Raw genomic sequence first — 11,556 nt, forward strand, 5'->3', positions numbered from 1 at the left:
TCACCCCAAACCTACACCTGACAGGGACGGAAGGGCCCTGAGTGCCTGTGTGTGTCAGCAGTTGTACCATCCACTTTCATTTTTGCTGCCTCATTTCATTTTTATACCAATTCTGGGAAGTAGGTGTCATTCTCATTTTATAGATGAGGAAGCCCAAAGAAGTTAACTTGCCTAAAATTACACAACTACCAAGTGACAAAGCCAGGAGTATAACATCTGAGGTATCAGGTCTGTCTGACTCCAAAGTCCATGTTCCCACCATATCACCGTATTTTAGAAGTCACAAAAACATGAATACAGCAAAATTTCACTTACTCAACACTCTTGGGGATGAGTCATGCTGAACAGATGAGTAAGTGAAAGGCCATCCTCTAGGAAACATTGTTCAAAACCTTCCAAGGTCAGAGCAGAGAAGACTCCAGAAGCCTCTAGAGAGTCTTTTCCTCTCTGTGCTTCTTTCCCTCTTGGGCTTCTGGGATTTGAAACCTGGCACACCTGGTCTCTAGCTGACACATTCTCCCTGAAAGCTCCAGCAGCAGATGGCCAAAGATCCCTGGTTTCCTTTTTGTTCCCCCAAAGCACAAATGAAATAGACTGACAACTCAACTGTTTTTAATGTTGGTTGTATTTTCTATATTTCCCATTTTGTTCTTTTGTATGTACTAAAATTATTTCTGAGTTATCAAAGTACAGCTTTCTGATATCAGATTGGGTATCTACCCAATCCTGTATCTTAAAACACTCTCCCTAGGACAGAGAGGGTGTTAAAGACTTTGCAGGTCTGTTGCCCATCTTATTTGTCAGCATTTCGCTACATCCTGGTTAGGCAGCTTTCATTATTTATATTGTCCTTAGTTCTAGAAATGGATCTAATGATTCATTCTACTCCTTCCATATGTAACCTCCCTGAATTTTAGTTTCCTCATCCATATAAAAATAGAATAAAAATATCTAACTCCTAAAGATCAAATGGGGAAACCACGTAGGCATAGGCATACAACACACAGTGAATGCTAAATTTTCTTCTCTTCACCATCTCTACACAAATAATACAATATTTATAGCTAATGGTTGAACACTTACTATGCCCAGGCATTGTTCTAAACACCTTTACACGCATTAACCAATTTAATCCTCACCACAACCTTATGAGGTAGGTACAATGATCACCTTCATTTCATAGATGAAGACACTAAGGTACAGAGAGGACAAACAAGTTGCCCAAGTTCAGACGGCTAGTAAATAGTGGAGCTGGGACTCCTTTCTAGCCAGCTGGGCTCCAGAACCAGCTGTTTCTAATCACCACAGCCCCCCACCCCCGACTCTGTGTTGAAAGTCAACCATCTACACCTGCACTTCACTGTCTGCCTTTCCAGTCCACACCCATCCACAACCAGGGCCTACAAGATACCAGCAAGAGACAGAACTGAGGGAACATAAAGAAAGAGCCTACAGATATATCCTATCAAATACATAGCTATTTATGATTAAAGATGTAGCTACTTTATAACCTTCTGTAACATTTGAATTCTTAGAGCAGGCATGTAACACTTCTAAAATCAATAAAAAACATATGTAGATTCATTTGGGGGAGAAAAATTACCAGGCCTAGTTAAGTTTGGAAAGGAAGAAAGGATTGCATATAGGAGGGAGTTTTTTTGTTTGTTTGTTGTTTAATGTTAAATTGCATTAAAACAACAATTTAACAGCAAATACTGAATATTTTCCCATGTCATCATGACTGGTTAAGAATAGACATGGGTTGAATTCCAGCAACACTACTTTACTAGCTATTTGAACTTTACCTAGCTTCTCTCAGTGTTTTCTCATTTATAAATGGGAATAATAATACCTATCACATAGGGATACTGTTAGGCCTAAGACAACATTAAGGTTCTTGGTACAGTGCCAGATACATGACAAGCACTCAATATTTTTCTTTTCACAACATCACTTTAATGGCTGAAGAGTAAGTATCCCATTTCATGGGGATGTACCATGATTCACTTAACCAGTTCCACACTGTCGAACATTTGGATCATTTTCAGTATTATTAATAATATAAATAGCAAAATATTTCCATACATTTATTTCTATTTCTCTAGGGTTTAATCCTATAAGTGATCTGCTGGATCAAAGGATATGAGCATTGTAAACTTCTGAGACATTACCAGACTACCTACCAATATATAGTTCTTCCAAGTTAAACCTCCTCTCTATTGTATTATAGATATTATTCAGCTTTTACCAACACTGTACATTATTTTAAAGACCTCTGTCAATTATATACGCTAAAAAAAAACCCTCACATTCTTTATTTTACACATTAGATATTTCAATTTCTTTTGTTATAAAGCTCTCAGGTTCCTTAAAGAGATTGGCATAAAAATAGAAAAAAATTGGAACAGGTAAAATTTTTAACGTAGTATATTAAAGAGGTAGCATTTTGAGTCATTTATGAGAAGATGAATTTTTCCAACGGTTTTCAAAGTACTCCCTGCGCCACTCCCTGGAGGGAGGGTGGGAATGGAGGAGGTGCTGGCTGGTTGAGAGAGCTCTTGTTCCTCCCCACTTCTACAACATTTATTTGTTTTACATATTGAATTTATTGGTAAGCTTTGATCTGAAGGGTTCTGTACCTGAAAACAAAAACAAAAACACATTTAATGCAAGGTTTGGGGACAACTGGTATTTTGCAATAAATAAATAGGAAAAAAACCCACATAAATTACAAGAAAAAATGAACAAGCATTAACTGATCTTGGGGATGAAGAAGACCTTTTCAAGCACACTTACAAAAGCAAAAACTATAACACGAGGCACTATTTGTCTGTATTGGTTTTCCTAAAGTGTGCGACTCTGATACAGGTTCAAAATGATTTCATAGCCAAAAAAGTGTGGAAATGCTACATATCAATAATAGTGAAAAGAGGTGGCTTAGGGCAGTGGTCCCCCACCTTTTTGGCACCAGGGACTGGTTTCATGGAAGACAATTTTTCCATGGGGGGGATGATTTCAGGATGATTCAAGTGCATTGTATTTATTGTATATTTTATTATCATTACATTGTAATATATAATGAAATAATTACACAATTCACCATAAGGCAGAATCAGTGGGAGCCCTGAGCTTGTTTTCCTCCACTAGATAGTCCCATCTGGGGGTGATGGGAGACAGTGACTGACCTGACAGGAGGCAGGGCTCAGGCAGTAAAGTGAGTGATGGGGAGCGGCTGTAAATACAGATGAAGCTTAGCTTGCTTGCCTGCCCCTCACCTCCTACTTTGTGGCCCAGTTCTTAACAGGCCACGGACTGCTACCGGTCCGAAGCTCGGAGGTTGGGGACCGCAGGCTTAGGGCACTAACTAGCCTCCCCAGATCACAAAACACACACTCTAGATCAAACAATGTGCAGCAGGACATATCCTAGTGTCTTATGCCCCAAACAGACTCTTGACACTAAGCCCTTCTCCCTAGACATTCTGGAGCCATCACAGCTGCTCTCTCGAAAGTCACAATGTCATTAGCATAGAAAGGCACTGAGTAGCCCTACAGTGGAAGAACCATAAAACTAATTTACCTGACATCTGACTACAGAACACTTCCCTCAACATGATACCTATTAATATCCATAGAATTCATGGCACACACGCAGTCAAATGCCAGGCTATGTGGAAATTAATATTTGAACAGGAAAATGCTATGTGAGAGATGTCCTTGTGAAGGATATACTGTCCATTTATTGCTATTTTACCAACACTCAATTTGAGGCACTCTCTGATGTGATCTGCTGACACCTAGTGCCGATGACTTAATTTAGTACACACACCTAACTTACTACTATAAACCACTGCCCACTTAAACAAAAACCCCTGCTTGCAGACTGCCTTGGATCTAAATTCTTACACATCACCATTATGATGCACTTACATCTTGAAATAATATGAAAGGATTTATGTAAATGATCCACAAGATAAAAAAAGTATGCAGGCTTGTACTTTTATTCTTCTCTCACCTATTAAAATGTCTTCTGCAACTATAGGTATAGAAAATGTGTCAGGTACTTCTTGTTCTGATTTTTATGTCATACTCATGAAAGGAACTGAATTAGACTGTGTTTAGGGGACAAAGTTGAATGGTTCAGAGAGAGAGAGATCAGATCCTTCTATAAAAAACCAAGATTGTTATTAGAATGAAGATAAAACAAGTGTTTCATTTAAGTGAACTCTTATACTTCATTTTCTTTCACCCTAAAAGTATCCTTCAGCTTCTATATAAAGGGAAGAGAAAGAGAAGGGAAAGGCAAAGGTAATACAACTGCAGTGATTATTAGCATTCTCCTGCCCCAACAACATTGGTTATACAGTTTTGCCATTTAAAATTAATGTTAATTTCAATTGTAAAATGTTAGGTTTATGAGCATTAGGATTCAACTTCTGGCTGGGCATGGTGGCTCACACCTGTAATCCTAGCACTCTCAGAGGCCAAGGCCAGAGGATCACTTGACCTTAGGACCAGCCTGAGCAAGAGCAAGACCCTGTCTCTACTAAAAATAGAAAAATTAGCTGGGCATCGTGGCACCTGCCTGTAGTCCCAGCTACTCTGGAGGCTGAGGCAGGAGGATGGCTGAGCTATTGAGCTATGATGACACCATTGCCCTCTAGCCAGAGCAACAGAGTGAGAACCTGTCTCAAAAAAAAAAAAAAAAGAAAAGAAAAAAGAAAAAGAAAAGAAAAAACAAAAAAAGAAAGATTCAACTTCTGATCTACTTCTGTATTAAATGTCTCTATGTTTAATAATGTCATAATACCCGTTTGCACATACACTGTATTATTAACTTCCAGGTTTTTGCTGCTAGTTTGAGATAATCATATTTTAATAAAAATTCTCATGCTAAAAAACCGTGGAATGCCAATTTTATTTGAGTATCACTTGATACCTCTGTTAAACCTTCTTATTTACTTTGAGGTTAGTATTTTTGAGTATTTGACATCTGAATTAAATAGCATCTAATCTAATTATTGCTAGGAGCGAGAAAACAATTCCTCATTGTAGATTTACTCCTCACTGTGACTAGGTTGTTTCAAATATAAATATATTCATATAAGTGTGTGTGTTTTGTGCAATTTCTTTTTAACAAGAATGTGGCACTGATAGTTACAGTGCTGAATTTGCCACATCTAGGCCACTGTGTGACATGTAATGACTCAACTCTCCCACCTCTTTTCTCTATCAAAATGATTGTGAAATCTTTTATGTTTTGTCACGATGTCCTTTGGCTTTCAACTGATAACAAACAAAATCCTAAACTCAATGTAAACTCAGGCACTCAAAAATTCATGTATTAAGGTGCTCATCTGGAAAATCATATTACTTTGTTTTAGATTAGCATCAAAATGACAACACAAAATTTTGGAAACTGTAGAGAATTGGTAGATTCTCCAGGGAACATATGCTTGGATCTCAGGCTGAAACATACTGCCATGGGTGACAGCCATTCATTCATTCAGCAATACTTATTGAGGTTACTATGTGCCTGGCACAGCGAATCCAATAATCAACAAACTGCCTGCCCTTATGAACAGCCTTACTTACAGTCTAGTGGGTAAGGAGGACAATAGACTAATAATTTTACAATTTCAGATAATGATCAGTGATGTAAAAGAAAATGAGTGGGATAAGGGAATGGAGAAAAGAATGCAGGTGCTGTTTTAGAGAGGCTGATTAGGAAAGGCATCTCATTGAAGCTGAGATTTGAGCAGTCACCTAATTACAAAGGCTCCGAGAAGGAAATATACTTGGAGTATGTGAGGACCAACAAGGAGACCAGTGTGGCTAAAGCACATGAGTCAGGGAAATAATGTCAGAGAAGTAGCCAGGGACTAGATTGCACAGGGTCCTGTATGTTGCAGTGAGGACTCTGGTCTTTAGAAAAGAACTGGGATTGCAGAAAACATACTTTAGACAGACTGAAGGCAGAATGCCTAGCTCTAGTAAAGTTCTTTTACTTTTAAAAATCAACTTTACTGAGATATAATTTACATATAACAAAATGTACCCATTTTAAGAGTATAGTCTGATGAGTTTTGGCAAATATTCTAAATCCATGTCATCACCATAATCTACATAAAGAATATTTCCATCATCCCAGAAAGTTCCCTGTTATCTTTTGCAGTCAGTTTCCATCCTCCAACCCACATCAGAGCCAGGAACTCAACTGGGATTTGGGGATGAATTGTTTCTAATGTGGACTTTGAGGACTTAGATTTGTGCTGTCCAATACTGTCATCACACTAGCCACATGTGGCTAAATTTAATAAAAATGAAATAAAATTAATCCTCAGTTGCACTAGCCACATTCAAGTGCCTAATAGCCACATATGACTAGTAGCTACCATAGTGAACAGCACAGGCATAGAACATTTCCATCACTGCAGACAGTTCTATTGAGCAGTTCTGAGATGTCACCATGTGGAATTTAACCTTCAGCCCAGCAGCCTGGTAGCTGGTAAGCCATACAAGTCACATTACCTAGCTTTATGGTACTACCTGTGTTTATTACCTTTATCACCAAGTAATTAAAGTCCCATGAGGGAAGAGTTTTGTTCCATGTGTGCACCACGGTGCAAGGGGGAGGAGTATCTACTGGGACAGCATAACAACAGCAGTGGTAATTACCGAGATGTTCACTGCATAGAAATTCTTCCTCCATTACTACATTAAGTTCAAAAGTTCTCCTACTTTTATTAAGGGAAATATTGATTTCCTTTAAAACTCACAGATGGGTATAGTGGCTCAAGCATGTAATCCTAGCATTTTGGGAGGCTGAGGCAAGAGAATCACTTGAGGCCAGGAGTTCGAGACTAGCCTGGGCAACATACTGAGATCCCATCTATACATAAATAAAAAATTAGCCAGGTGTGGTGGTGCACCCCTGCTGTCTCAGCTACTTGGGAGGCTGAGGCAGGATTGCTTGAGCCCAGAAGTTTGAGGTAACATTGAACTATGATCATGCCAGTGTACTTCAGCCTGGCAGCAATGCAAGACCCTGTCTCCAAAAAAACAAAACAACCACAACTCATATGGTACAATTTTGTTTTATGTAAAATTAAACCTCAAAATTAACATTTGTGAAATCTAGTAGTGGGTACATGTGTATTTTTTATATTATTTTTCTGTTTACTTTTGAATGTTTGAAACATTTTAAGAGGAAAAAGTAGTCTTTCATTTAAAACATTGAACAAGAAGTATTTAATGATATCAAGATTGTTCATGATGTGGTTAAACAATACAGGTTAAAAACAATATGGGCCGGGCGCGGTGGCTCACGCCTGTAATCCTAGCACTCTGGGAGGCCGAGGCGGGTGGATCGCTCGAGGTCAGGAGTTCGAGACCAGCCTGAGTGAGACCCCGTCTCTACTAAAAATAGAAAGAAATTATCTGGCCAACTAAAAATATATATAGCAAAAAAAATTAGCCGGGCATGGTGGCACATGCCTGTAGTCCCAGCTACTCGGGAGGCTGAGGCAGTAGAATCGCTTAAGCCCAGGAGTGTGAGGTTGCTGTGAGCTAGGCTGATGCCACGGCACTCACTCTAGCCTGGGCAACAAAGTGAGACTCTGTCTCAAAAAAAAAAAAAAAAAACAAAAAAAAAAACAATATGTACTGTAGAAGACTCAGTATAACAGTGGTTAAGTACACAGGCTCTGGTACCAGATTGCTTCAGTTTTAATCCTAATTATGCCACATACTAGCAATGAGGCACTAAGCAAGTTACTTAACTTCTCTGTGCCTCAGTTTCTTCATCTGAAAAATAGGAATGATAATAATAGCATCTGCTTCATAAGCATATGATAAGGATTAAGTACATGTAAAGACCCCGGTGCACAGTAGATGCTAAATAGGGGTTAATAGTTACTGTTATGATACAGTTTTGGTTTCTTAAAAAAGTACATATCATATACACATAGAAAAAAAGAATATGAATAGTTCATTAAAAATGTTAACCATTGTAACCTCTAATTGATAACAGATAATTTTCTTATTTTTTTTTACTTATTTTCTAAACATTCTACAACAAGTTCTTTTTGTACTTAAAACACCAGAAACACAATAACAAGACCTTCCCCCAAAGTGCCCTAGAGTCCGGTAAGCAGTGATTCTTAAAGTGTGATCCTTGGACCAGCAGCATCAGCAACCAGAGAACTTGCTGGAAATGTAAATACTCAGGCTCCACCCTAAATGCACTCATTCTGGGCTGGGGCCCAGAAATCTGTCTTTCAGCAAGCTTTCCATTTGATTCTGATGCTTGCTAAAGTTTGAGAACTATTCTGTGAATGCTTAACTCGTAGCTCTGTACTTGACCCCTCTCACCTTTATATAATGATAAATACTGCCAATCGTCCTTCCTCGGATACTCTCTGCAACTCTTATTCACAAGGTCTTCCTTCCACCCTTTTCTATGAGCCTTTTGAGAATAGTGCCTCCTGTCCCTAGCTACTGCCTGATATAGAAATCATAAATGCTTTGTGGGGCCGGGCAGGTAATTTGTCTCAGGGGGCCTGGTGTAAGACCTTAAAAAGTGAAGTGCTGGCCACTGCTCAAAGATGGTCACATCAAAAAAAAAAAAAAAAGTTAAACTGCTGCTGGCCCAACAAAAACACCTCACACATCTAAGCCAAATTGGCCACTGGCCACAAGTTTGCACTCACTTCTTGGCAAATTCTCTCTCAAATCAGTAAGCAGCTGTGATGTAGTGGAAAGAGTGAGTGCTGAACAAGGAAAACCTTGATGTGAAGTTCAGCTCTGCCACTTCCTAGCTGCTGGTAATAAAAATGATAATAATGTTAACCTTTTAGAGTTAAATCTTATCTGTATAATAAGGACAATAGTACGTGTCTCACAGGAGTATTTTAAAGATTAAGATAATATACTCAAAGACACCTGCCCCATAATAGACCCTCAATTAATTTTTCATAGACTTGTGATATTTGTTTCCTATACTATTTTGACTAATTAATGCTTTATTCTACTTGTATTTATGAAAAATTCAATGTAGCCTCTCTTTTCTATTAAACTCTAAGCTCCTTTGGGATGAAGATGGCCTTGTGCATCCCTCTAAGTTCCTGCAATACCTATCTTTAGTAACTAGTCCTTCCCATTTCACCCGAGCTTCAACCAAAGCTTGTGACTGGAAGTCTAACTGTATGTGGTAGGGATCTGGAACAACATGCTCAACTCTTAGTACACATGTACATTTTATATGAGCAAGTATGTGGCCAACTTAGAACAACCCGCAAAGTTATGATTCCCTTCTTTATTTATATATAAAATATAAAAGATAAAAAAAAAGATGGTTGTTCTGTTGCTAGAAACGGAGGACTTTTGCTTCTACCTTTACCATGTTTGTTAAAAGCAATACAGGAAGTTTAGAAGCATCATACTAGCAATTATGAAAAAAATGGATTTCAGTTTTAACTGAATTTTGACAGTTCCAATACTAGTGATGCTGGAGTGATGGTGGTAGAAGAGGTGTGTATCAGAGCAGTTAATGTTAGGTGTCCAGCTCATTTTTTCCATCTGGAATACTGAGAAAAGAACAAGAATTAATATCTACCTCACAAACAGCCTATGAAAGTTATTAGTCAATTCAATTAATCTTAATGAGGCAATTGAGAGATCACGGAATTTGGGGAGAAGAGGAAGAACACATGCAGATCCTAGATAAGCAGGTGAGATCCTCATCCTTATACTCTTATGGCCTTATAAGAAATAGTAATGTCATATTGTCACCCTAACAAAATTTTCTTTTTCTTACTTTGTAATAATAGGTACCCATGCCTTCTAAGTACTTGTAATAAACAATTAATTCACATATTGTACTTGGCATAGTAAATATCATTGCCCCTTTATGTTAGCTTTCTTATTTTCTGAACTTACTAGCATGTATAGACTTATTAAATAAATGACTTTCTGGTTAAATGATCTAATTTAATTCTATAATTGCTTGAAAATTGTCTCCTTTCCCTCCCCCCATTACCTATGCTTTATAACAGGGTATTTCTATTTTTTTTCCCTCAAAAGTATAATCATTAAAAACTATGAGAGATATAGTAACAAATGAGTTTAAACATCAAATTTAGTTTGGGAAAGAATGTTTCTAACTAATCAAGGTTTCAAATGGGGAAATGAACACTGGGTTAGTCAAGTGGATTATGCCTGACAAGCCAGAGAAAGGCTTCCCATTTCTTCAGTGGGGTTATTTTATCAAGGTACAATTCAGAATGACATATTCAGATGCAATTAAAAAATCTACTTCATTATTCATACATATCATCAATAAGGAAAATTTGGGTTGGTGATTTTAAGACATAAAAGTGCATGACAGTGTTAGATTGCACACTGCTGTCATTTCATGTGCTCCACGGCTTTAAAAATTCAATTCTTTGAATTCTGTATAAGAAAAATAAAGTTTTACCACAGGTGTACCTTCTCAACCACAGCAAAAAATAATTTCCACTTTAAGGGCATACCCTATTTATCGACTTATAAGCATTCAAGTAAAAATCAGTTCTAAGCCCAACCTATGTAGTCACCACCAAACTATTGTCAGAATAAAAATAAACAACTTTTCCTGCATGTATTAATTCTTTGAGAAAAACTTTACTGAAAAATATCCCCTCCAAGATAGGTAAAAATACCTATCTCATAATAGAGGTCCATAATAGAGGTAACATTATTTATGCATGGGCCAGGTAAAATTGGCAAGAAAACAATTAACAGTTGAAGGATTTCTCTTTCAAACATGCAATTTCTTTTGAACAAAGCTGTAAACAATTTTTAGGTGCAAATCAGTACTAATACCCTTCATGAGTATCTATCTTACAGGCGGTTCATTTCAAAGCATCGAGTTCTATTTACTCAAAAAAACCTAATAAGAGATAGTTTCCTTGGCAGCTACAGAAAACTCAAATGATCTCATGGACTGCACTGATGTCTCTATTTTGTGCCAAATGCTTCAGAAATTTTGAGGTAGTCCACCTATCTAATCTAATACTAAGGTTCCAGAATGCAAGCATATCCAGAATGATAAGTGAAAAGGGCTGACTATACAATAATAATTAAAATAATACTATGAATAAATGTATAAATGTTTTGCATGAAGAGGCAATTTCCTAGCACACAAAAGTGATAAAAGAATAAAGCTTGTGGCCTCCTTAAGGCTAAACATCTCTGAGTCACTAAGATGAGATTCGGAGGCCCAGCAAAAGATCTGAGCCTAACACTTTGTTCTTTTGTAGGAAGTACTGTAAAAAGCACTCCTTGGGCTCCCAGATACACTGGTGACTTGACCTTGGACATATCACCCAGCAACACTTTGTAAAAGTATTGCAGGACTGGTGTGAGGATGAGATGATGTATGTGAAAATATGATGTAAACTATGAAGAAATAGTAACCAAATGCTAGTTACTATTTTTATGTAATACTATTTCATGCCTAACCTTTCCTGCCTATGTCCCAGTCTGTGCCACGCGTCACTTACCAGCTGAGTGAACT

At 37.7% G+C, this 11,556-nt stretch overlaps 1 pseudogene; it reads right to left on the bottom strand.

The window, feature by feature from the left end:
• Window positions 1–334: 334 nt before the first annotated feature.
• Window positions 335–2,587, bottom strand: LOC123644420 (annotated as a pseudogene).
• Window positions 2,588–11,556: the final 8,969 nt, after the last annotated feature.

Source organism: Lemur catta, chromosome 9 (assembly GCF_020740605.2).
Source record: "Lemur catta isolate mLemCat1 chromosome 9, mLemCat1.pri, whole genome shotgun sequence".
Taxonomy (NCBI): domain Eukaryota; kingdom Metazoa; phylum Chordata; class Mammalia; order Primates; family Lemuridae; genus Lemur; species Lemur catta.